Source organism: Mirounga angustirostris, unplaced genomic scaffold (genome assembly GCF_029215605.1).
Source record: "Mirounga angustirostris isolate CCGP_5_RB_7025 unplaced genomic scaffold, mMirAng1.0.hap1 SCAF_6, whole genome shotgun sequence".
Lineage (NCBI taxonomy): Eukaryota > Metazoa > Chordata > Mammalia > Carnivora > Phocidae > Mirounga > Mirounga angustirostris.
Genome location: NW_026991714.1, coordinates 107,547,651 through 107,573,403, shown reverse-complemented (window position 1 = coordinate 107,573,403; position 25,753 = coordinate 107,547,651). Strand labels below are relative to the sequence as shown.

Sequence of the window (25,753 nt, the reverse complement as noted above, 5' to 3'; positions counted from 1 at the left end):
AGCCTCATACCTGGATGAACACGTCAGGTTTCCCCGCTGCCACTTCCTCTCCCCGACAATGCGTTACTCCTCTGTCCAAGAGCCTTCCATGGCTCCCCATTGTCTATGAGGCTCAGTTCTAACTCTTCAGCCTCTTATTCAAGACCTCAGCCTGCCTCTGACCTGTAACCTTTCCCTAAACATGTCTGGGTCTCCCACCTCTGCACCCCTGCCCACATTAATCCTGCTGCCAGGAATGTCCCTGGTGCTAGAGGCCTGATGTGCTGGGGAAGAAATGAACACCCACTGAGGGGCTGTGGGGGCTCGGACACTGTGCTCCCAGAATATCAAGGACTCCTCACAGCTGGCTCTGAAAGGCCCATGTGGCAGATGCTGAGGCTCAGGGGGTGAGGTGTCCAAGGCCCCTGGGGCTGAGCTGTGACCATACCACAGGGAGGGGCAGGGCCCAACAGACCTTCCCAGTTGCTGACAAGCTCTTGGCTGGTCCACAAGCTCAGTGTAGCCCTATCTGATTTCACAGCAACTCGGATCTGCTCACTTGGTGTCCTGACCCTCCCTCTCCCCCGCTTTGGGAGCAGGTGATACCCCAGGGTGTACCCCCTGCTGATGCTGAGCTGGGTGTAGGCTGTGGGCACCTGGCTTGGGGAGGGGGCCGTGGGCCCGAGAAACAGGGCAGTGCAGTGGCCAAGGGTACTGACTCTGGGACCGGCTGCCCAGTTCAAAGCCCAGCAGGTTGGTTCACCTCTCTGTGCCTCAGTCTTCTCCCCAGGAAATGGGGGTAAGGGGAGCAGTGAACTCATAGCGACGGGGGATATGCATGTCTGTCGACAGGCCATTAAAGCAGCGCCTCCACAGAGGACCACAGAAGCCCTCAGAGCTCACAGTACCATTACCTCGGGTCTCCCCGAGCGCCTTAGGCTCACCATCACAACTGAAGGAAAACCAAAGGCCTCTGAGCACCTGCCAGGAGGGAGGAGGAGGACAGGAGATTGGCAGCACAACCTGCCCCTCGGCACTGCCCCCGTCCTGGCTTCTGACCCCCAGGCCCACTAACCTAGCCCTCCTGCCTGATCACTGTAGGGTTCTGCAGAGACCCCAGCATGTGCCATCACTCAGCTCCTGGGAGAAGGGAGAAAGGCAGGCTCCTTCCTGGGTGCAGATACCCAGCTTTGCCCCTGTGCTGTTGCCCTAGGCCTGGGATGACGCAGAGAGGGGCCATGCCAGCATCAGCACCCCCATCAGCCAGAGGGCCACGAGCAGCCACCCATGCGTCTCCCCCTGCCTGGGGCTCAGCACAGACAGGGCACCTTGGCTGGGCTGGAGACCAATGTCTGGGACGCATGATGGAGGCTCCGGGGCAGTTAATCCCAAACCTGGTTGTCCTTATAGGGTACAAATTTATCCTACCCCCAAATCCTTTATCTCATGGGATGCTCTCAGCTGCGCAGAGCTGCTGCTTCTCCCTTTTCTTTCTACAGCTGAGGCCCAGAGTGGTGGAGTGGCTTGCCCAAGTGCACCAGCAAGCTCGTGGTGGATCCTAGACCACGAAGCCTGGTCTCTGGGCTCCCAGGCCTAACCCTACTATGAGGTTTCTCTTGCCAGTCCCTAAAGGTGACCAACTGTCTGGGAGAAGATAAGTCATCAGCATGTGTGGGTGAGGCATGGGCGTGGGCCCGAAGCTTCCACCCGTGGGAGGACCTAGGAGGGGATCAGTGCAGGTCAGAGGCAGGGCAGCCTGAGAGCCTGAGGTCCGGCTTCCTTTCTCAAGAGGGTATGATTCCTGGCAGCAGCTCCCACGGGAAATAGAAGCGCCACCCGCGGGAAACATGGGGTGGGACAAAGGGGGTGCCGGGCAGGGTTTCCTGTCGGGTGGGTGACCTGTGTGCCTGTGGCCCTGGGGCCAGGCCAGGGTTGGGCTTTGCCTCATCCCTGGCTCAGGCCCAGACCACCCTGAGTCCCATCCTCCAGGCCTTCCCCGGCTTCCTGTCCCACTGGCCGCACCCGGCCCGGGAGAGAGGCAGGGCCCTGGGGCCGGGGGGTGGGGTGGGGTGGGGGTGGGCTCCTCACAAGCGCTCAGGTTTTCTGGGGTGAGAGCGGGCAGACTGCCCTGGCCTGCTCGGTGGCCTCTGGCCTCTGACCTCTAGACCTCCAGCTACTTGTTTTCTAGCAAAAGGACTCCACAAAAGCAGTAGTGGGCTTTCTACCCAGCAGTGCACAACTCCAGGCGCAGCCGAGCGGGGCCGCAGGAATCAGGCCCTCCCGGGGGGCCTCGAATCACCGCCTTCCCCCACTCGGGGCAGAGGGGTAGTGTCACTTTTGAGGAGCCATGAGGGAGGGATGAGGACAAGGGGAGAAGCTGAAGAGGGGACAGCTGCCAGGCCTCAGAGGCAGAACTTCCTGGTGCTGAAAGATGAGGGGGGGAGCAGAGCCCCTTCTGCAGAAGGTGCAGCACCCCCGCTGGGCAGTGCAGCCCCCACCCCGGAACAGCACCTTGTCCGACCCTGGCACAGACCCAGGGTGCAAGCCCTTCATCCCACTCCTGGCCTTGCACGCCTGCATCCTGACACGTGTCAAGGGTTGGGGGGAGGAGGGGGGCTAGAGGTTTGGCACAGGGCTGTGGGGCCACCCATGGCCTCTGGGTGAACCCAACCTATTCCCTGTGTCTCAGGAGCCAGAAACTCACCTGTCTGTAAGCGGGGATGTGGTGGGAGCGTCGAGGTTAGTGGCCTGGCCCAGGGAGGGGGAAAAGGCTTGAACAAAGGCCCTCAGTCCCCCAACCCTGCTCCTCCTGGTTTCCTAGGGCACAGGCTTTGGGAAGCCCCAGCACCCCAGGTCTCTCTCAAGACTGCTGGGCAAACAGGCCAGAATGTCCAGAAGACTCCTCCAGCCTACCGCAGACCCACCAGGGACAAAGGCCTCTCATAGCTCAGTGTTGGGGAGGAGCACAGAGGGGAGGTGGTTTGGGTCTGACTGGGGCTGGGCCCTGCCTGAGATCACCCCAGGGAAGGGACAGAGCTGGGAGCCAGGTTTCCCATGTGCACCGCGGGCAGCCTAAGAACCTCCCTGGGGGCCATGCTGGGATGGGTCTGATCCCAAGGGCAGGGGCTCACTTTGGCCACACCCTGGCTGCCCAGTGCACGGCACTGATGACTTATCCAAATTATTGCAATCAAACAGGCCCTGATGGGGCCAGTTGTGGGCCCAGATTGATGCTCTGCCTGGAAGGATTCTGTTGGGGATGCCGAAAGCCTAAGGCCTGTGGCCTGAGGTGAGCAGGGTGGAAGACAGAAGCCAGACTCCAGCCTGGTGGGTAACAAGGGACAGGTTACCAGGAAGAGTTACTAAGACAGCCACGGGGCAATAGTGAGTTTCCTGACCTTGGAGGCATGCAAGCTAAGGCTGGGGACACACTGCCCGAGGTGGTATTCTGGGACTCTTGCCTAGTACCTTCATAACCACCCCTGTCCAGGATCCATATTCAGTTGTGGGTGGCAGGATGGTTGGCCCGTGTCACCAGCTCACCCGTTGGCCTCCCACTTCTATCCCTTTCTTGAATTGGAGTATCCCAGCTATAAGAAAACAGCCTTGGGCTCATGAGCCTGTGGGACTCTTCCAGGCTGAATACCCCAAATCCTATCGCAACAGAAGCAAGGTCTGACAATGCTCTGTGTGGCCCGGATGCCAGCCCTCTGGGCCTCTCATGCTGGGCACCTGGTGGGTTTAGCCGTCAGCCCATCTGGGGAAAGTATGCCTAAGCTTGCCCAGAGCCCAGGGTAGCCTGCAGGGTCAGTCGCACCCTGACGGGCATCCAATGGCTGCCTTCCTCCTGGGCTTCAGCTTAGCCTGCATCCTTGGTCCACCCTGAGATGTTGCCTGATGCCGGCTTGGCAGGGAGCATCTCTGGGCCAGGGATGGTCTTGTAGTGAGCCCAGGCCTGGCACAGACTTGGCTGCCAGGAAATGTTTATCGAAAGGAGAAAGAGAAGGAGCAGGGAGGAAGGAGGCAAACAGGCATATGAACCCAGGTGGGCTCTCAGAAGCACGGTCCCCATGGGCCCCCACAGGCCCCCACAGGCCCCCACAGCCTTCCTCCTCCTCCAGGTCCCAGCGGGACTGTGTCTTCTATAGCTAAGACACGCTGAGCCGGCTGGGTAAACCTGGAGGAGGCCCACTTCCCCTGGGGCTCTCCACCCAGGGTGCTTCAGAGAAGGCCCTGAAGTCCCCAGGGTTCAGGGCCTCTGCACTCTGCCTACATCTGCTCTGGCTCCCAGCACTGCAGAGGAAGGGGACCCTCCCCCCACCTGCTCAGTCTGTGAGACACTAGGCACTATCTCTGTACCTTGCTGGTTACGCCCCACGGGTGCTAGGGTCCCATCCTCCTGGAATGGCAGTGGCCAAGGGACATGGCTGCTTCATGACGGGAGCAAGGGGTCTTTGCAGTCAAAGGTGATCCTGCCCATCCAACAGGAAGAAAATATATTACAGGGGTGGGGGTTCCCCAGAAGTTCCAGAAGACCCTACTCCTTGCCCAGCCCAGCCCCGGTCCTGGCACATAGTAGGTGCTTAACACCTATCTGTTGAATTCATCAGTGGCCTGCTGGATGCATATGGGATGGCCTAACTTGGCTCTCCTGCCGAGGGGCCAGCACTCAGCAGCACGCTCCAGGGGATGCGACAGATGGAGGGTGCACATGCGCATGCCCCTCTGTGAGGCTGGGGCTCTGCCCTTTTGAGCCCTTCCTGGTCAGAGGACATTTCAGGGCTGGGAGGGTTTCCTGCAGTCAGTAAGGCTAACACTTCCTCTGCCCAGATGGAGGTAGGAGAGGTCCAAGGAGGGGAGGCGATCAGAAGCAGGGCCATTCCCTAGGCCAGGCCTCCCCACACCAAGGCTAGAGGCCCAAGAACCCCAGGGCTGCCCTCTCTGTCCCCAGTGACCCTTATGTCCAGCTCCCACACCAGTGTGGCCCCCTCCCCTGGCTCCACATCTCAGCCTCCTGGCTGCAGCCGGCCTGAACTGCTTACTTAGACAAACAGGGAAAGCGGCCACGTGACTGGCTAAGGTTTCCTGGACCAGAGACGGACGGGACACACACACACACACACACACACACTCACAGTGGGTCAGGTGGTCATGTGGCCCAACAGGGCAGGGACTGGGTCAGCTCAGGTTCCCATGTCTCTGAAGGACAAGTGACTGGGCCTGCCTTTCTGCACCTAGAAGAATGCCTTCTCCAAACACTTGTTTTCTGCTTCCTGGACGCGCCAGGGCCATGCTGGATGGGAAGAGAGCAGAGTGGGGGGGAGGGGGAGGAAGGAGGGGGAGGAGCCTTCGTCCAGCCCTCGGGCCTCTGTTGGGTGTTTTCCTTCCGCCCTCCCCACCCAGAGGGCAGCTGCCTGCTGGGAAACTGTGGCTGCCCAGCCAGGGAGCATCCCCAAGCCCAGGATTCGGATGTGGGGCAGGAGGGGAGCCGAGCGAGGCTCCGGGAGGAGTCTCTGAGTGAGTCAGCGGCAGACCTGTCAAGGCCTTATACCAGAGCAGGGCTTTTGCAGCAGGACTCCGTGGCCGGCCCTGGGGGCATCCAGGGAGGAGAAAGGGTGGGAGAAGGGGGGGGGGTCTCTGGTCCAAGTTGGCAGAAGCAGCTCTGCCTTTGGTCTGTTGTTCGGGGAAGGTCTGTGGGCCAGGGTCTTGAGGGCTCTTCCAGCTTTGGGGCTCTGTGTCTCGGACGCTTCCCTAGAATGGCAGGCCTGTCCCCACAGCCCACCCAGGGAGAAGGGGGGTCACATCTCTTGACAGGCAGGGCTGAGACCGGCTGGGGGTGGGGAATGCCACCAGCCCCCTGCCCTGGCCTCAGGCCTGACCCCCAGCAGGCCGGCAGCACAGAAACCCACCTCCCAGACACCTCAGGGAGGCGACAGAGAGACGAGGGGCGTGGCTGGGAGATCTCAGATAGAAGTCACTTCCGGCCAGGCCTGGCTAAGTCCTTCGGCCTATGCTGTATCACTGGATCCGCACAGCCACTCCGGTAGGTAGGTGATGCTGTCACCCCACGTGACAGACGAGGGCTCAGCAACCTGAAGGTCACGGGGTTCATATGGGGTGGGCCAATCTGACCCCTGAGAGCTGGCTAGAAGCGGCTGTGTGCTTACCAGAACCCGAGGTTCCCCGGGGCTGGGCCAGTCCTCTACAAAGCCCTTGACAAGGTTTCTGAGGGGGCCGGGCTCGGGTTCCCCAGGGATGCACACCCCCACAGTCCCAGAAAGCTTCTGTGAGGGTCCCCAGAGTGCGGGGACCAGGGGGAAGACAGTGTGGGAGGGGGAGAGCAAGGACACAAGGGAAGCTAGAGAGAGCTGGTGGGGTGGGGGAGGGTGGAGAGAGACCGGAGAAACACAGAGAAAGAGCAAGAGAGGCGTGGTTGGAGAAACAGAGAAGGGGGCCAGGAGAGCTGACAGCAGGAAGGAGGGCAGGCGGGAAGGAGGCAGAGGGGAGGAGGGGAGGAGGGCTGACAGAGCCAGAAAGAGCGGAGGGGAAGAAGGGAAGGGAGGAGCAGGGGGAAGGAGCTAATGTGCGGAATAACCCAGAAGCAAGGGGCAGGGATGGAGAAGGCAAGAGCAAGAAGCAGAAAAACAGAAAGGGATCCGGGGTCAGGGAGGGAGAGGGCCCTGGAAAACGGAGAGGCAGGGGGAACGCACACCCGCCCACCGAACGTTAAATACCTAACAGGAGATGACAAATCAAATGGGAATTACTGCGGTAAAAACATAATTAGAAACTTGATTGAAGTTAAACAGAATTTACATAACACTGCAAATTAACTTTACACGGAAACTATTCACTGGGAAGGCAATGAAAAGGCATTTCATTAGTAATCTATATTTAAACAATAGGCACAATGGAGCCGTCTGATGAGGAACTTGGTGCCTTCCACCAGAGCGAGTGCCAAAGGCTGCTGGAGGACAGAAGGCAGTGGGCACTCCAAGAGGAAGTGGGCAGGGTCCAGGACCTCATCCCTGCACCTGCTAATGGGGGCTGGGGCTGAGTGGACGCAGGGGGCCAGAGCAGATTCTGGTATAGCTTCTGCCCTTGACTTGCTGTGTGGCCCCGGGCAAGTATCTCCCCTTCTCTGGGCCTCTGTTTCCTCATCTGCAAGATGAGGAGTTTGACGAGGAGGCTTACATAAGAGTGCCTGCAAGTGGGGATATTGTAGCAGAGCCGGGAGATGGTGGAGGGCAGAGGTAAGAGTCTGGGCTTGGGCTTGGGCTTCAGATGGACTCGGTTCAGAGCTCTGCCTGCCACTTAGTAGCTGTGGTATCACATAAACTTCCTCCTCTCTGGCCTGGCTTTACCCATCGGTTCAGTGGAGATAAGTCCACTCCCACCTGCCATCACCCAGGCGGGGGAAGGATTTAGGGAGAGATTGGGTGGGGACAGGCTTAAAGAAAAGTGAGTCTGAAGGCACAGGATTACTTGTCCCACCCGCCCAGCACACTAATTAGATTACCCACCGCCTCGTGCCCCAGAGCTGTGTGTGCATCATCTGAGCGGCTTCCCATGGCCCCCAGTCCCCAGTGCAGAGTCAGAGGTGTATCTCCTAGAGTGACTGGGGGGCCACCAAGTCCCTGCCTGGCTCCATCCTATTCTCAGCGGGGAGAAGTCTCCCGAGCCTTGGCCACATCCCAGTCCTACGAGGCTGTGGCCCCCGGAGCCCCCCAGCCGGCTGCATGCTCACCCTACCTCCCGTCCCACTCATATGTCCCACTCAAGTGCCCCGATGTGCACCTGCCCTGCCCCTGGGCAGCGGCTCCGCTCCGCAGCCTTCCCTGACAGAGCCACGGGCATCTCTCCGCTGAGAGCTGAGGGCTGAGTGTGAAGCCCCACAGACTCACAAAGGAGGATGCCTGCCCCCCACCAAACTCGCACACAATTGCCCACCAAAGGCAGCGAGCTCCTCTGCTCTAACTGGTGAGCGTGAGCGGGCAGCTCTGACACACACTCATAGTCCAGGAAGTTTCTACAGTTTCTTTTAAGATAAAGGATCCAGCAGTGCTTAGAGATTCAATAGGAAGCTGCTGGGTGCCCTTCCCCCTGCAGGCAGCTCAGAGCTGCTGCCTTGAGCCCTGTGTTTTCAGACAAGTGCTCCAGGCAAGGGGGAGGTCTCCTGAGCCCAAGAACCTCACAGAGGAGGTGGGAGGTCAGGACAGGTGGAAACTTCTTAAAAGAAAGTGCAAAGTGTGCAGACATCAGGGCAAGAGACTCCACTGAGACCAGAGAGCGCCGGCCCAGGTGGCACAGAGGTCCCTGGACATGGGCTCACGCTCAGCCCAGACACCCACGGGCCCTGGCCCCTATGTTGCCGGGTATGGAGGAGAAGCTGCTCTGGTTTCTCCTCCCTGTCTTCCACCCCTCTCCAAATATGGCTCATTTTGAGGCCTCTGAGCCTTTCCCATGCTGTTCCCTCTGCCTGGAGTGTCCTTTCCCTGCTTTGCCAGCAAAATTCTCCTCGTCTGTTGAGAGCCTGCTCTCTCAGTGCTCCTGCACCTTCTCTGTCTCCTTTGCTGCCCCCACCCTGTCTTCCCGCCCTGCAAGGGCTGGATGCCCATGACTCAGACTCAGGCTTCTGATCGGCTCCCTTTCCATTCCCTCCCGACGTGACCTCATCAGCCTCATGGCTTGCAACCGCATCGGTGCACAACAGCTCCCACATTTCTATCTCCAGTCAGGCCCTCTCTGCCTCCCAGACTCCTACACCCAACTGCTGGCTCAAGCTTTCCACTTGGGTGTCTCAAAGGCATCTCCAAGTTCATGTGTCTAAGACATACTCCTCAGCTTCCTTTGGCCCTCCCCCACCATCATTCCTGGCCGATTAAATGACCACCTCTGTTCTACCAGTGGCTCCTGTCCTAAACCCGAGAGCCTCCCTTGACTGCCCCTGTCTTCTCTCCTCCGGCACCTCTAATCCACACGCACGCCTGTCTGCAAGGTCTCTGGAGTCATTCAGACTCCCATGGTCCCCCGGCGCTTCCCCTGCTGGCCCAAGACCCAGGCGCCACCACTTTACCTGGGTCCTGGCCACCTCCCTGCTCCACTCTTGCCTGCCTCCGTGAGTGGGTCCCCCAGGATCTCTCTGATTTCCCAGCCCCTCACTTCACTGAAGCCACATGGCGTCCCTGATCCTTCCTTGAACGTGCCAAGCACCCGTCTCACTCCCTCTTTCCATTTATGTCTCTGCTCAAATGCTGCCTTGTCAGAGGCCTTTTGTGACCATCCTTTGTCCGAGGATGTCCACTTCACCCCACCTGGCAGACTCTGTTCCTTTACTCAGCTAACTTCCCCTCTTAGAAATCGGCATCACCTGACATATTACATGTCACATTTTAGGTATTTACTGTCCATGCCTCTTATGGGAAGGTAAACACCGTATTATTTCCTGCTGGGTCTCCAAAACATCAAGCAGGTCCCTGCACGGAAACTTTCTTAATGAACATTTGGGATATGAACAAATGAACGATGCCACTTCCTCCGGGAAGCCTTCCCTGAATGCCTGCCTGCAGAATCTGCACATGGCCTCTCCTCCTCCTTTCCCCATGTAATCACAGACATGACACAAGCCTTGAGCACGGAACTTACGGAGTTAGGCCTGCCTCCATTGCAAATTGCAGCATCTCAGGGCAAGGCTGGATCTGATACATCGTCCAAACCTAGCCCTTAGTGCAGGCCTGGCTTGGTATAAGAGTCAGTGAGTGTCGGATGTGTGAGCTAGTGACTAAAGGGATGGCTGGGAGGATAGGTGGATGAACAGAGAGTAGATGGATGGATAGAGGAGTGATGTAAGGATGGTTTGGTGGGAGGATGGATGGATGGAAAGATGGCTACGAGAGAGGATGGATGACGGGTGTACGGATGGATAGAGGGATGGGTCCCACCACAGTCGCACAATAAACACTGGTGGTTGCTTGGGCTCAACAGCCAGACTTCTATGGGGTGAGTGGGCCGGACCAGAGCAGTGTAGTGAGAGTCTAAGTATAGAAACAGGTAACAGCAGACAGGATAGAGCTGAGCCTCTATGGTGCGAGCAGAGCTTGCTATGTGACCCCTGGCAGGACCGTTCACTTCCCTGTGCCTTGGTCTTGCAGTGTAAAAATGCAGATAATCATTCCTGCCCAGAGCGATCAGGGAAATCGCTCTGAAGTTTCAAATACTGCCACAAAGGAGACCACGGCCGCATTTCCAGTGACTCACATGTCTGGGCAACTCTGCCTCGGAAAACCCTCTCTTCTCAAGCCCCGTCTGGCCCTGCTGACTGTGGCCTCAGTGCTCCATCCACAAGGGCTAGGACCCCCAGCCATGCCCATGGAGTTCAAACGGAACCAGGCTGCTAAGACAGATGAACTCCAAATAACAATCAGGCCCAACTGATTCACGGAATCCTCAAGAACTGGAGTAAACCCATTTTCGAGACGGACACACTGAAGCCCAGCGGCATTTTGTACCAGACACACGCAAGGAGTTACAGAAGCCCCGCATCCGGGGTCAAGGGTTGGGTGTGGAGACCGATGACCCTCAGCTCGGCCAGCCCCATGGCTACCTGGCTGCCCGGCCACGCCCCTGGCCAGGCAGGTGAAGGTGGTGGTGTAGCGTGCACGCAGCACGGCTCTGCTGTTACCTTTCTAGGTCTGGTAGCTGAGTGATGGAACTGCGGCTCTCTTCCTCACACCCCTCACAGCACTGGCCTGATACCCACCACCTCCTCCTCCTCATCCTGGGTACGCAGGGACAGAGATGGGACACATGTGAACAGCCGGGGACACAGACGGCAGTCCACTCCCCGCCCCCACCTGGGTCCCCCCAAGGCCAGGCTAATCTCAGCGGCCTCTTGGGCCCCCGACGCACGTCCCGGGATGCCTGATTGATCTGGGGCCTTGTCTCCCCCACACTGCGGCACTGCCATACACCAGCCGACCCCTCCTAGTGGAAATCTTTGACTAAAAAACATATTTAAGTTTTCTTTCTTCTGGGGCTCAGGGGCTTTGTGTCGTTGTCTTTTTCTTCCTGGTGAGAAAAGCAGAAAGCCATGGCCTTCCTGTGCGGCCCCCAGGCAGGGTGACGGGGAGAAGCTGTCGCGGTATTTTTAGCCAGCTGCAGGCCCCCCCAGCGTCTCCTCTCCGCTGTGCCTGGCTCCGGAGAATTATCTTACAGGGCCGGCCGGCAGCCACTTCTAAAGCCACTCTCTGACCCCTGCCTGAATTCCTTCCTCATTATGAACTGCTCACCAGATCTCTGACCAACACTTGGGACCATTTTATGTGTGCCCACCTCTTCAGAAAACCAGCTCACTCCCTGCCCTTCGTGATTCTGGGTCACAGCTGCGTCCTACCTGGACAGAGGTTTAAATAACATATATATTTTTGACTTAATTAATATTTTCCTTTACTTCAAGTCACTTTTTTTAAGCTTCAACAAATCTGGACTTGTCCAAATTGATCACATCCATGAAATAACCCATCTGATATGCTCGATATACATATTGCCAAGACACCTTAATAAGTACACGACCGATGAAAGAAAAGTGTATGTCTTTCATTCACTACCTAATTCCAGAATCTTGTCACAGGCTACCAGAGTTACATGGGCCAAGCTTTGGCAAACTCACTGTTGTTCAGCAGCCCTCTCCTTGGACAGAAAGAGAAAGCGTCATGGGGAGGGATAGTTGGCTCACAGGGCCCCAGAATCCACCAGCAAATAAGGCCAGGGGAGGTATAAGGTGGTCACAGTCATGATGTGCTAGAAACTTCATACTGTCCTTTCTTCCCAGCACGCGGTGAGACCGTTTCTTTCCCCACACGTGAACTCGGCTGTGAGAATCTAGGCAGGTGGGCAGTAGGCCTTGTGAAGAATGTGGCCCCAGGATGGGGTGTCCCAATGGAGGGCTGCAGGCCATGCTCGAGGACCAGGGTCCAAGGCAGCATCTTTTCTCAGCATTCTCTCTGAGGCCTCTGGTTTATATCTGCCCCTTGCACCAGGCTCCCTCAGGCCAGAGTCGGTAGGGGCTAGAGCATAATCCCCTCTCTGGTTAGATTGGACAGCACAGAATGGACCCTTCCCCTCCCCCTCCCCCCCAGCTCCTGTGGCTGCAGGTGCCCATTCTGGGCCTGGGTGTCCCCAGGTGTGCCTTGAGGGGTAGAGCCTGATGACCCCAGAGGCCTTGCCTTGTGGTTCTTGGACCTCACTGAGCCCCTCTGTCCTTCCCCACTCTGCCTGCAGGTTGGAGACCCTGACTGGGCCCCCAGCCCAGTGCCCCGGTGCCTGCCCCTCCCGCTGAGAACAGGATGTGGGTGTCAGGAGGTGAAGGAGAGTGTGGGGTCGGAGGGGGGAGTGGCCTCGGGACTGACTTCCTGAAGCCTGATCGGTTTACCACAGTCAGTTGGGCCCAGGACCGCACAGCTGTGAGTTATAAATGTCCCTGTCAGAGCCCAGGCCGAGAGGCCCCGCTCTGGTGGAGGGGCTAGGGTCCACAGTGCCCACTCCTCCAGGGGCCTCCCCAGGTGAGGGCCCCATCCTCCAGGAGGCCCTCCACAAGTGTCTAGCCCTCATGACCTCTGGGCTCTCTCGACTGCTGTCTCGACAATGCCTGATGCGACAGGGTCTAATCCCACCTTCCCGTGCCCACTCTTTGCCCTTCCAGGTGTGAGTCTTGTGGTTCAGCTACCTTGAGAGCTCTCAGAGGGCAGGGACCACACTGGGCCTCTACCCAGCACAAGACCCGGGACTTGGCACACAGCCAGCCACCCTGGTGACATCCTCAGGGGCAACTGTTCCAACTCAGCAACCTGCTTCCCACGACCCCAACCGCCCCTTGTGCCTGCCCACTGGGGCCCACACAGCGCAGAAGAAGGGGTGGGGGAGGAGAGGGGCCGGGGCACTTGGCCCACAGGCACAGGGCTCTGTGCCCTGCACATCCAGGGGCTCCTCGAGGGTCCCATTCTCCGTGCTTGCTCTCCTTAGGGCTCCCTCAACCTGGCACATGCAGTGTGGCTCCCAGTCTGGGGTGCTCAGGGCTGAGCCTACAGGGTGAGAAGGTGGGCCTCCAGCCGCGAGGCTTGGGCCATCTTCCTGCTGGGGCCACAAGGTGGGCTGCACAGGGCTGGGGCTCAGAAATGTAGTAAAGGCAACAGGAATAAGCAGGGGGCGGTCCAGGCTCGCAGGGCCTGAAGCGTATACTATTTTGGGGTCCTCTTTAGAAATATATATAGAACTACAAATACATATTTAAAATGAGAAAAGAAACACCACCACATTCCTAGAGCCTCAGGAGTCCGGGCCCCTCTAAACCATTTACCAGAGATGCTCACACAGAAATGTTCCCGACAGCAACCTGCTGCCCCGCCCCACCTAGAACACTCAACAGCTGCCCGCAAAACTCCCACTTCCACCAGGGCGGTGCGGGGTGGGGCCCAGAAGCTGGAGCTTCATGGGTTCCCGGTGAGTCTGCCTCTGATCAATAACAGTGATGGAACTGCCAATGATCTTCATACTGAACATTAACGGACCTTCTTTATCTGGTACCATTCTAAGTACTCTGTGAATTAACTCATTTAATCTCACCACAACCTCTAAGGTAGGGACTCTACCTATTTTTAACAGCCACAGCAAGGTTCAGAAACCAGCCCGAGGTCACACAGGTAGGATGTGAACCCCGACGGCCTGGCGTGGGTGCAGGTATGAGCCCTCAATCGCTGCACTCGGGTCCTGCTCTGGACTTTTCTCTGACTCAGAGGCTCGGACAGCGGCGGTGACCAAGGGTGGATGCTGCGTGAAGTCCCCTCTGATTAAACCACTCGTTCATTCCGCACAAATCCTTACGCACCAGTGCCAACATCTTGACGGTAAACAGAGGCCCCCGACTTCCTCGCTCTGCTCAGGGCACGCTGGGGTCCTCTCTACGGGCAGAAGTGGGCACCCCATTGACTTCCTGGGGCTGGGGAGAGGAGGTGTCCTGGAGATGGGTTGGGCCCACCCAAAGAGACCCCCCAGTCAGGGGTGAGGAGTGGGGTTTGCCCAAGGTCACGCAGCATGCTGTCCAGCTCCCGCATTTTACGGACATGAGAAACATGGCTTCCCCAGGGCCACCCGGGGAGCGGTGACCCCATGTGAGGCCTAAGGCCGGTCTCTGCAGGGGTGGGGCAGGTCGCCAGCAGCCCCAGGGGTGGTCAAGGCCCGGTGCTGGTGGGACAGGCTGGCCAGGCTGCAGCGGAGGGAGGACACAACCCTGCCTTTTGGCCTCCTTGGAGCAGGCCCTTTGTTTTCTCTCTGTTTTCCATCTGCCCGCGCCCCCCAGCCTTCCCGGCTTCCCCTGATTGTGTGCAGGGTGATAAAAGGGCAGATGAGCAGGAGATCTCTGACGGCGGTCACCTCCCAGAGACACTGTGGCGGCGGCGGGTGGCTAAGGGGGGCCCCCGGGTGGGTGACCGGGCTCACCCCTGGCTGTGCAGAGCGCTTCTCTGAGGGACGCTTGGCACGTGGCCCCCAGAACACTTTCAGCAGCCCTGGGAGGAAAACACCACCATCCCCCGTTTTACAGAGGGTGAGACTGAGGCTCCAGAGAGCAGCGGCCAGGACTGGGTCCCTGGTCTCTGAGATTTCCAACGGGCTGGGCCAACCATGGTCCTGACCTCTCTGGCCACTCACAGGACACCGCGCCTCGTCAGGCATTCCGCCTTTATATCGAGAACGGGCCATTTTCAGACTGTCCAGGAAGAAAGAAAGCAGAAGTTCAGGCTGGTCACTCTGTGCGGGATGGAGCAGAGTCTGACTTCCCCCCTCCCTGAAACAGAGTCCTTTTAGACTGCTTCTGGGGGCAAACGATTCCTCTGTGGTGGGTGAATTCCTAAGGACAGCAGTGAGAGGAGCGTGATCCAGGGACGCTGTTAGCCTGGGTGTGGGATGGGGCAGTGGTGGCCTGCAGGCCAGGACTGGCCAACCCTGACCTCAGGTCCCCGCCGCCGCCGACCCTGGCCTCACCCACCCGGCCTCCTGACCTGGTGTTCTCAGACCCTCCCTGAGCATGTCCCCAACTTCAGTTACTAGATACTTTAAGCCACATCCGTGTTCCATCTAAATTATTTATGTATTGTTATTGAAATCACTTTCTTTTTACATACCCTCATTCAAAGCAATACTGTGTGAAATCATGGGTTTGCTATATTAATTATATTTTTTCTAATTCCCATAAAGATAAATACATAACATTAAGATCTGAAATTCAGACACTCACACAGAGCTTGAGGCCCGATGCTGTGTACAGGCAGGACCTGGGGAAGCTGGCCAAGACTTGGGGGTCAAGCCTCTGGAGGTGGGCTCAGGGGGCTGTGGGAGCAGAGCCCTGTGCTGGACGGGGAAGTGGGAGGAGGTGTAAGTTTCCAGAAGGGTACACAGAACGTTTGGTTTGGCAATCAGCTCAGACCAGACTACATCTTCTCTCTGTTGGGGCTGGAGTTTGGTCCAGATATTTCTCGGCTGCAGATAAAGCCATCACCTTGCAAATTCCTCCTGACATGAGCATGATACAGCCAGATGAGTCCAAACACGTGGGGCAGGGGTCTGTCTCTTTACTGGGGGACGCTAGACCTCCCTGGGCCTCAATGTCTTCATTTGTACAGAAACAATGAATGAGCCAAAAGTTCCTCTCAGCCTCTCTGAACTGTGGTGATACGCGGTGCTCCTGGTGACCTCTGGGCCCCTTCCCATCACCTATGGAGATGTCCCTTGACCCATCCCTCCTACACCTGATTGGGGGCCTCAAGTGACTTCTGGGGTGCCAAGGGGAGAGAGGGCCATCCTGTGTGACAGCTACAAAATTAGATAATCTGCTAATCACCAGCAAATTAGCAGCCCATCTTTACATAGAACAAATATAGTATTTACGTAAAAGTTGTTAGGAGTTTCTCTCTTTTTAATTAGCAGAAATAAATGCAAAATAAATGGTAATTAGGCAGCTGATGGATTTGGTAGTACAATTAGGCCTGCAGCCGTGCCCCAGTCCTTAAGCGCTGCGTGCTCTGAGGAATCAGAGGGGCCTATTTATATAATTTATTTATAAAACAAAGTTAGCAGGAACAGAGGGACAAGGCCTGGGCACTGCTTGGGGGAGGGTCTTGGCTGCAGGGGAAGGACACTGGGAGGAGAGGAGCTTCAGTGTCCAAAAAATGGAGGGGTGCTTAGTGCTTAGTGTTGGGCTCTGCGAAGTGCACCACCAAGGCCCCCACGTGTCTATTTCAGGCCCTGCATGTGTCACTGGGAATGGCCTCCCTGACAGGAAGTAGGCTGGAGCGTGTGGAGGGGCTAGGAACAGCTGTTCTGTGCACTCCTGTCTCTTTCCCTCCCCTGGTCCCTACTTCTCTCTTCTTTGCTGGCCCTATTCCTTCACTAAGCATTCTCCGTCCTACACCCAGAGATATATTCTTCTAGAATATTCCCCGTTTCCTTCAGGAACTCAGGAGAACCAGGTGCAGAATAAAGTACCCGAACACTGGGATTACATTTCAGACCAGTGGAGAACCCAGTGGGAGTACAGAGGCAGGAGTCCTGAGGCAGCCCAGAGGAAGAGATAAGAGCTGGGTTTTGAAGGATGCATAGGAGTTTTCTGAGAGGGTGGGAAGTAACAAAAGGAGCTGCATGTGCAAAGACAGGGAGGTGGAAAATAGCATCCTGTGACTGTAGCAAAGAGTGTATCAGGGTGTGGAGGCTGAAGAAATAAGCAGGGCCTCATTGTAGTGGGTCCTGGATGCCAGGCTAAGTAAGGGTTTGGACTTGATCCTAGAAGCCATGGAAAGGTCTGAAAGGAGAGAGTGGGGTAGCCCCTTCCCACTCACAGCTCATTTCTTGGCTTCCCCTCCCCCACCCCCAGAGCCAGGGAGAGGGGGAGGGCCACAGGCCATTAGAGGCAGCTGGTTCAGCTCAGCTGAGTGAGCACAGAGCAGGAGGCTAACCTGATTATAAGGGACAGGAGGTTTGTCTGCAGGGGGGAGGGTGGGTGACTGCTCTGAGAGTGAAGGGAAGGGGGGCACGCTGGGCCACTCTTGGGTCTACTAAGCAAGGGGTCTGTCTGTCCTAGAACAGAGTGCCCTGCCCTGCCCTCTAACCCTGACTGCTGGGGTGGCCTCACCAAGCCCAGGGGGAGGGGGACAGCACGTCCAGAGCCGCCACCCCACCCCCCACTCAAATCCTAGCTGGTGGCCCTGTGCTGTGACCTTGAGAAGCCACTCCCAACTCCAGGCCACACATTCTCGTCTCCAAAACAAAGGCCTGTATTAGAATGGGGGACAGGCAGTGACCAATTCGGCCCACAGTCCCAGCCCATATAGTTGGATGTGCCCGGGGTTATTAAAGCCTATGTGCTTTTAGGGGTTTAGGGGAGGCAGGTAACCTCATCTGCCACAGCCCCTGCTGCTCCCTCCTGCCCTACCCCAGCCCAATGCACAGGCTTACGTGGCATGCTGCAGAGAGCTCAACTGAGACCGCTGCATGATGACCACCTGGGGTCCTTCCAGCTGACAACCTGGGTCCACAGTCCGAAAGCCCAGGAGCAGGTGAAGGGACAGTAGAAAGGCTCGGAGTCAGAGGAACTGTCTGTTATTACCCATGTAGGAGATGGGTGGGGGGCACTCGGGGCCTGGGGAGCCTCTAGCTGCAGCCAGCCAGCAGCCCTTCTCCCCCTCTAGTGACCGCCCTTGACTCAGGCTGCCCATCTCTAAACTGGGAGCAATGAGATACCTGCCCACCCAAACCTGGGGCCATTCAAAAGCTCAAACAAGCCCCTGGCAGCGATCCACAAGGCAAAGCCCAGTGTAGGGACTTCCAACAGCGGGGTTTCTGAAGGATTTCACAAACGGGAACCTCACGCATCCCAGCCTGGCCAGCTCTCCAACCTCCAGACCATCCGTTTAAAAAGCAGCCCCATCACGGACTGGAAATAGTGCCCGAGCCGCGATCTGCTGTCACTAGGGACGGAGCTCTGAACTTGTAAGGGAAGACAAAGATCACACCGCACCACTTCTCTGCTCTGTAAGTTGCGCTCCTGCCTTCGGCCAAAATCAATAAAAATCTCCACTGGGATTGTTTTACCAGCACAAGGGGCCGGCTCCTTGCGATGACATCCCACCCCTGGCGGCGCTGGGGGTGTCCTTTTGTCACACAACCCCGAAATGCGGGGTGGGGTCATGATGGGGGGGGCGTGCAAGCCGGGGAGCAAAGGGGGGGCGCGCAGAACTGCTCTAAGTGCCTCTCCAAAGACAAGCCCGGTGCTATTCATCAACTGGTTTTCAGGGCTGTGAGAAATCAATGGCATTTGTGCTGCGAACTCATCATTAGGACAGGAAAACTCTGCAGTGGAATTGATTTGTTTAAATATAATAACACAATTTAACAGAAAACCGTGGGGGTGGGGAAAAGACCCAGGCAAACAGGACAGTTCAGAGGACGGGGAGAGGCACCAGACTTCAAGCACCAGCTTCCAACACGGTGGTCAAACCCCAGCGCCGCCCCAGGCTCCCCCCCCGCCTTCCCCAAACGGAGGGGTGAGGCCAGAGCGGGCAGGCACTATCACCTGTCACCTGTCACCGGGTGCGAGGCAGCTCACGCCGGCTCTCGGAAATGCCCCTCAGCAGCCTGAGGATGAGCCCGGAGGCCGGCTGCTCATTGCTGTGTGGTTCTCAGAGGTGACTTTGGCCTGGTGAACATCACTTCAACCCAACAAACTCTTATTAGGCACCTGTGAGGGGCCGTGGGGGAAACCGATGGTAAATCCTGGTCCCAGCTCTGAAGGCATCCTGTGCAGACAGGGTGGGGAAGGCAGGCGCACGGGAGACGACACAGAGCCAGGGAGGTCTGGGCTTCCTGGGGTCTTAGGAGATGTGGGGGAGCAGTGCTGGGACAGGATGAAGGGCAAAAAGGGGACAGTGAGGGGGCAGAAATGGAAGGCCCATTCAAATAACCAGGAGGAGCCCATTTGGAGGGCCCCTAATCTCATGAATAGGGCAGCTGCCCGCTCTGATGGTAATGATGAGAGATGACTTTATTGATCCGTAAGATGTCCCAGGGCCCTGCAAATACTCAACACCTGTCATTACACTGACTCTCACCCTCCTGTGAAGGAGGGGCCATTACTACCCATATTCCACAAATGGTACCACTCAGGCTCAGAGAGGTTAAGTGACCGCCCAAGGTCACACAGCTAGTAAGTGACGGAGGCGAGGTCAGATCCCAGAGCCTATGCGCTCTCCAGTGTACCTCCCGCCCTCACTGGGGTGTAGCCTCTACGTGAACTGGGGAGACATGGCTCCTGCCCTCTGGAAGCTAGGGCATGAGGTGCACTGGATGGCTCAAGGGGGAGTCTGAAGAATGGCATGGAGCGGGCAATGTATCGCTAGTGTCCTGATCACAGGCTCTTGCGACAGGCTTGGCCCTGCAGCCTGGGTGAGGCTGGAGCACTGGGAGCAGGGCCAGCCGGGCACTCAGGGCGCTCTGCTACGTCACAGAGGACCTCTTCCTACCTCCCCCAGAGGGCAGGGGTCCTGGGGAGGAAAGCGGTGGGCCAGGTCCTGGAAGACATGTCTGCGGGGAGTAGACACCCGAGCAGGGAAAGACGGCTGGGAGCGGCTCAGCCCTTGTCTGAGGGTGGGGAGGGCACAGGCAGGCTGAAGTCCTCAGCGGAGGCCGGGCAGCTTGGGGCAGCCTCGCCGAGCTCAAGAAGGGCCTTAATGTCAGCTTCAGAATTTGGACTTTATTCCCGGTGATGGGGGGACGCCGGGGAGGGCAGCAGAGGGCTGGGCAGGGGTGAATAATGGTGAGGCAAGAAGATGGTGAGACCCCAAAACCAGCAGAAGGTTGGGGTGAGGGGGACACAGGTCCAGAGCTGGGTCAGGGGGTCGAACTGACTGTTGGAGGTCAGGGTGAGGGAGGGGGAGGGGTCCAGGATGACCCGGGCGTCTCCCCCAGCCCTCTGGGGGCTTGGACGTCCAGTTGCGCCGAGCCAGTGACTGCCCGAGTCAATAGGAATTGACCAGGACCCCGAGGAGCACCGGGCCCCTCCTGCTAGGATGCCCTGACTTGGGGGAGGGCTCTGCTGGCCGGCAGGCAGGCTGCCACCACCTCGGCTTTGTCCCCCTGCTGACCTTTTTCCTTTGTCAGCAGCGCTCTCCATCAATTCACCGGAAGGGCCAGTGCAATCTCGCGAGGCTGCCTGGGCCAGGGCTGGGGGTGGCGGCTTGCTCTGCCTTCCCTCTTTTAAGGAAGAAGTCTCCAGAGCATCTCTAGAAAGTCAGGAGCAGAGGTGCCAAAGCCCTCAGTGCACACGGGGAGAGTGGAGCCTGGTGGGGGACAGCCGCACCCCTCCTGCTGGCAGATGGGAGGGAGGGAGAAGAGGAAGCTGGATGGGGGTTGGGGGGAACTGCGGCCAGGCTGTGAGGGACGGGCAAGGAGGATCAGTCTAGAAGAGGGATCTAGGAGGTGGGGGAAGGGACCCAGCGGGCGCTCCCGAGCCCAGAGTACACCAGCCACCCCTAAAGCCAAGGAGGGGGTCTAGAGGGTCTGGGGGGCTTAGGATTTAGATGGGGCTAGTATGGTCAGCTGTCCTGCTGTGCCTGGAACAGAGAGGTGTGTGGGATATGGAACTTCCAGGACGAAAACCGGGGTGGTCCCAGGCAAACCGTTGCTCACCCTAGCGGGGCTGAATCTAAATTCCGGTTTTTGGTTCTACCGCTTTCAGATTGTACGTGACCCCTCTGTGCCTCAGTTTCCTCATCTGGAACACAGAGCTCATAAGAGCGCCTTGTGTACAGCCGTCATGAAGATGAAGTGAAATAATATACGTAAAGTGCTTAGCACCTGACACCAACCATTCACCAAACGGCAGGTGGCCACTGTCACTACCACTGACTGCCCCCACTAGCTTCCCGGGCCAGACCCCCATCTAAACCCTGTACATGTGTGCTATTTAATCTCACCATGATTATGGGGCAGGGGCCATTACTACCCCCATTTTCACAGGAGGAACCGAGGCACGGAGGAGCTCAGCCCCTGGCCCAGGTTCTCACGGCTGGCAAGCACAGAGCCCAGAAAACCACTTCTATTTCCACTGGGCTGACCCCACAGCGGGGTAATTGTAGGTCAGGGTCAACACAATTCTGCTTGTACTGACCCAGTGTGAGGACTGGACAAACACACAGGCTGGGCAGGTGTGGCGGGCTGCCCTGGAGGTGTATGCATAGGAACAGGCAAGGGACCCCTGTTCTCAGGGAGACTGAGTCCCTGGTCCTCAGTCTGGGTCAAGACCTTCCCTTTCTGGTCCAAACACATCCACCAAATTTATTAGGTTCCTCGGGTTTATTGATACCTTAGTAAGAGAAAGGGAAGCCCCCAGAGGTACTCACGCCTCCTGGTGGCCCTGAGGGCCCAGCTCTCTGGATCTGGCACTTTCTGCAAGTGACCTCATTTCATTCTTACAAAAACACAACAAGATCATGTTTGATGCCCATTTCAGAGATGAGAATATAGAAGCTCAGAAACTTGCTAAGGTTGCACAGCTCGATTTAAACATGTCCATCTCCAATGTCTGGGCTCCTCTCGGCTGCTCATGTGACAGGATGAACAAGCAGCATACGGACGGGAGCACACAATTTGTACGTCCGTGTTAGGACTTGAGGTGAGCACCTGATAACTCTGAGGATGAGGGGCATAGCCTCCCCTCCCCTTAGAGTTTAGGGAGCCCAGGGAAAACTCCGGCAGCTCAGGGAAGGGGCCCAAGCATGCAGGAGTAAGGGTGGCCAGCTTGGCAGGGTACTGCACCCAGGGGAAAAGGGGGCGAGTGCCAGGGTTCAAGCAGGGGCCCATCGCTCCAATACCTGGGAGTCAGGTAGGCCTTGCAGAGACCTCTCTTCAGTCTTTGGAGCTGAGCGCGCAATGCCATTCCTGCCGTGACCCCCAGGAAGTCCTCAGCACAAGCAACTGCATGCTCACAGAGCAATTAGCTCATAGCACCCAGGAAAAAGGTCGCCGAGGTGGGCAGGCAGGCACTGGCTGGGCAGGGGCCCTGGAAAGCTGGGCCCGGTTATTTTTAGCATCTTGATTCAAGAGGAAGGAGGCCCTCCTCCCCGCCAGGTAAATGTCAGTACACTGGCAGACCCAGTTAAAGTAGCTGGAGCCAAGGAAGAGAGACATGACTGGCATCTCTGTCCCCCGCTCTTGGCCGCTGGTCCCCCAGGGTGGGTCTCCCTTTCTCCTCCACCTCCTCTTCCTAGGCCCTAGAGCATCTGCCTTTTGGCCGTGAACAAGAAACACGGGCTTGGTCCCCAAAGGAGCTTGACCAGGGGCCTAGGACTCCAGCCTTCTCTTCCCAAACTGCAGTTTCTACAAAATGGGCCCCACAAAGCCCACCATTTTATTATTTACGAGGGGGACAGGAGCTGGGGTCATGAAGAGGCTTTGCAGGAGGGTGACTTGTCCTTCCTGTTGTGGGTGGTTGCTGTGTTCCTGCAGAAGAGAGTTCTGGGCTTCCTGAGCGGGAACCCAGGCCAGCCCCAGGCTGCCGGGCCTGAGCTGGCCGCTGTGCAAACTGCTGGGGAGGTTTGCGCAATCTTGGGTACTAGGTGTCCAGGAGCCCGTGGCTGCCACCCCGCTGATAGGAGAGAGTGAGAGAGGCCGCTGCGGGTCAGTGAAGGCATAGCAAACACAACCCGGGCTCGGCCCCGGGCTATGGGCAGGGCCTGCTCACAGAGGGGTGCCAACACACACAGCGCGCAGCACATCACAGGCCTGGCGCCGGTGTGTGGGACTCCAACGGTCCCCTCCTCTGTGTCCGGCTCTGAGCTGGCCTCCATCCTCGCGGAGGGCCACCCCCTCCCCCGCTCCCACAGACTCTCAGCTTTGGAGTCGGCTCTGGGAGCCAGACAAGGCCTTAGCCCATGGGGGTGGGAGGTCTTCCCCAGGGGGCCCGATGCCCCATCCAGCCAGGCTGGAGGAGACTCCTGGCAAACCCCTGGAGTCTGAGGTCAGCTCTCCCGCAGCCAGAGAGAAGCCCTGGGTCCAGCAGCAGTGCCCTTGCCGTTGGCCACCAACTCCCAGGGAGCCTAGGATCCTGGCACCTGCCGATACCCTCCCCAAAGGCAGACCCCTCCGCTGAGGCACTGCCCTGCTGTGCCTGAAACTCCAGGGAGATCTGAGGGAAACTGAGGCCCAGACGGGGGGCAGGAATCTGCCCAGGGATTTAGCAAGTTAGAAGCAAAGTGCAAACTCCCTTCTCCTTCTGCCATCTGGCCTCTAGGGGGCATGTCCACCTCATTTCCTTCACTGCCCGGTCTGGGCCCTCCAACCAGCCCCACTGGTCTGCCCCCGACCCCCACCCTGCGTGCCTGCCTCAGGGCCTTGACCCGGCTGGGGCTGGTCCGTTTGCTTGGAATGCTTTCAGTTCACAGTCATGGTCTTTCTTCAGGGTCTGGCTCCACCTCCTCCAGGAAGCCCTCCTTGACCCTAGAGTCCCTTGGAACCCAGACGTTTTTTTCTGGATACCACACACAGATCCGCAGCCTCCTAGACTGCAGGCTGCTGGGCACCCTGCTGTGGCTCATCCCAGGGGGCTGACAAGGGACTTGGGTGGTCTCTGGTTTCCTGAGCCTTCTGTCCTTTCTCAGCCCCTGTATCTTGTCAGCTTTCAAATAGGGCCCTGCTACAGAGCATGCTCTCTGCCCTGGCCTCTGGGCCTGCAATCTCTAGCCCTCACTCCTTTCTCTTGGTAAACAGATGGAAGAGAAGCCCTAATGGTTGCAGGCCTTGGCGGGAGGTGGTGATTATAGGAGGTGGAATACAAAAGAGGCCTAACAGAGCCAGGTCTGAGGGCGCCCGATGCTGTTCGCAGTCGCGGTTCTGGGTGGATCTCCACAGACTCCCAGGAACTTCCCAGGCCCTAATCTCTGTGCCCCCAGGCCCTCAGGGGTTGGTCCTGCCTTTCCTCAAACACTGTGCCCCATGGCCAGGTGACCACCCCCACCACAGGTCTGGGGCCCTGCCAGGGTCTACCCCTGCGATGCTTCGAAAGCAGTTGAGGGTGGCAGTGGCCTCCGCTGAAAGCATGGAGTGCCACGCTGGGCCACACTTCAGTTTCCCCATCTGTACCATGAGGCATTGGGCCAGATGATTTCTAAAGACTGTGCTTCCCCCAGGCAGCTGGGATGCTATGCTTCAAATAAAGATGCCACCCTAGGGGCGCCTGGGTGGCTCAGTCGGTTGGGCGTCTGCCTTCGGCTCAGGTCGTGATCCCAGGGTCCTGGGATCGAGCCCCACATCGGGCTCCCTGCTCTGCGGGGAGCCTGCTTCTCCCTCTCCCACTCCCCCTGCTTGTGTTCCCTCTCTCGCTGTGTCTCTCTCTGTCAAAAAAAAAAAAAAAAAAAAGATGCCACCCTTGCAGCCACACCCAGTGCTACTCCCGCCCCGCAAGGTCACTGAGGTTTGGGACCTGGGACACAGGGCAGGGGTGTGGTTGTTCTCATCCTAAGTGTGTGGCTTACGGACCGGAGGGAGACCGACTCCAGGGCTCAGACAGAGCCAGGTGAGCAAACATCAGTGGGAGGGAGAAGCACCCGGGGTGAGTAACACCCAAGGAATCCTTCTGGGCATAATTTACCAAATCCCAGCCTGTCCTTGCAGAGTCCTGTTGGTGGCCGAGGTCAGGGGCCCCTACGGCACATGGGCAGCTCTGCATACCTACAGGGGTGATCACACTCAGCTGGTGAGGCTCACACCGGACTCTGGGAGAGCCAGAGGGGGACGCAGACCTTCCCTCCCACCCTCGGGAAAAATGTCTCTCGCCTAGCCTGCTGGTCTCTTGCACCTGTCGCGGTGATGCTGGATGACGCCGGGCTGGTCTCTGGGCTTCTCTGTCCCTACTATATCACTCAACAGGTTTGCCCATGTCTCCCTGCAACCCCACCCGTGGGCTAAGGTCAGGCCCACATCACGCAGGGATATGGATGGGGGTAACGGAGGGTGGCTCCTGGACTCTGCTCTGGGGCAGCTTCCTATTCCAGCATTTTGGAAGACTGGCTTTTCCCCCTGGTAAAGAGCTCTAGCCCCTGGCCCAGGAGAGGCCCCAGAGGTGCGTGGGGTGCTGAAGAGGGCCTGGTAAACTGGGGGTCTGGCTGGCTGGAGTAAACAAGGCCCAGCCCTGTTTCTCCCTGCTGTCACCACTCTGGGTGGAGCTGGGAGCCCCGGCTGGTGGGCCAAAGCCCGCCCTCCCTTCCTGGCCTTCAGAGTTGCTACTGCTGCTTAATAGCCCTTTTGGCTCCCCACTCTCTACAGGATCAAGGTCAAACTCTGGCCCAGCCTTTGAGGCCCTCAGGGGCCGCCTCAGCATCTACTTCCAGCTGTGGCTGAATGAAGCTTCCTCTCCAACTGGACATCCCACTGGGTGAGTCCTGCCCAAGTTGTGCAGAGACCCCAGGAAGACCCTATTCTCCCACTCCGTGTAGGGATCCAGCCTCCTCCTCAAGGCAGTCCCCCCTGCCTGCCTCCCCTAGTGTCAGGGAAGAGCTGCTCCTCCCGGCTCCTTCTGCCTTCACTCGCCAAGGGCCCCCTGCTAGCATGCTCTGCATTGGAGACTCTGGGACTTCCAAGCCCAGGGCTGTGCTCACTCAGCTTCTCAAATGCAGATTCCGGTTTGGACGCCAGCACCTAGCACGGTACTGGAGCCTGGTAAACGTTCAGCTGACTC

General features: G+C 58.0%; 1 protein-coding gene and 1 long non-coding RNA gene across 5 annotated transcripts in view; one reads left to right on the top strand and one right to left on the bottom strand.

The window, feature by feature from the left end:
- The window catches only part of ZMIZ1 (zinc finger MIZ-type containing 1), a 234,548-nt gene that overhangs the window by 156,619 nt on the left and 52,176 nt on the right, over positions 1 to 25,753 (bottom strand). The window lies entirely within an intron of this gene.
- Positions 5,635 to 11,002, top strand: LOC135364779 (uncharacterized). Its single transcript, XR_010412491.1, has 2 exons — positions 5,635 to 6,022; positions 10,131 to 11,002. It is a non-coding gene; the product is annotated as an uncharacterized LOC135364779 (long non-coding RNA).